General features: G+C 47.4%; 1 protein-coding gene across 1 annotated transcript in view; it reads left to right on the top strand.

The window, feature by feature from the left end:
- The first annotated feature begins 537 nt into the window (after positions 1–537).
- LOC310874472 (protocadherin-15-like) overlaps positions 538–857 on the top strand; it is a 282,612-nt gene continuing 282,292 nt past the window's right edge. Inside the window, exon 1 of the mRNA XM_083787282.1 lies at positions 538–857. This exon is cut by the window's right edge and continues 30 nt beyond it. The gene's annotated coding sequence lies outside the window, so the exon portion shown is untranslated.

Raw genomic sequence — 857 nt, 5'->3', positions numbered from 1 at the left:
CTTAAACTGCACAGAAGGATAAGGATACTTATAACTTCAGACTTGGTATTTAGATGAAGAGGTAACAGTAGGCTTAGGCTATATAGGTCTACATGTATTGTACTTAATTAGCCTTAATTAAGCCTTAATTACGTGTATGAATTCGTCCCTTAAAGTAAAGTGTTACCGTGCAAAAGGCATATAGTAGCCTATACAGCCACGGGCCCCAAACAGATCAGAACACAACAACCCCCTGTATTTTGCAACCGATTAAGCCACCTGCCTTTTGCCGCGGACATAATGGGATTATGATGGTGCAGAGATCACCATTGCTTTTGCCGTCTCCTCTGTCTGCGTGTGTGTCTCTGATTCTCTGTCTCTCTCTCTCTCTCTCTCTCTCTCTCTCTGTGTCTCTCTCTCTCTCTCTCTCTCTCTCTCTCTCTCTCTCTCTCTCTCTCTCTCTCTCATCTGGTCGAGAGAGCAGTCACTCGAGGAGAATAGGCTACTAGAGAGGAAAGATACTGTTACTACTCTGTCAGTCTGTCTTCCAACAGCTGCCTTCGGCTCATACGGACGTAGAGGCTCACTTTCGGCTATAGCAAGTTCCAGAGCGGACTATATTTCACTACGACGACGACGAAGAGAGAACAGGTCGTTGTATAGGCGAGAGTAGACAGAGTTTTCCTCCTGCACGTTGAAGGCGAAAAGCTCATTTTGTTTCTGTTCGTTGTGAAAACGAGGATAGGGAGCCCGACGGGTCAGGAGCGCAGCGCTGTCCGTGAGAAGTGTTGCGTGGAGGGGCTGGATCGTGGATTCCTCCGGGATATGTGCCTTGTCCGGCCGAGACACGTCAACAGTATCTAAACAAGTGGATTGTA

The sequence above is a fragment of the Protomyctophum parallelum genome (assembly GCF_964188405.1).
Source record: "Protomyctophum parallelum genome assembly, chromosome: 17".
Taxonomy (NCBI): Eukaryota; Metazoa; Chordata; class Actinopteri; order Myctophiformes; family Myctophidae; genus Protomyctophum; species Protomyctophum parallelum.
This window is presented reverse-complemented; position numbering and strand designations above follow the sequence as displayed.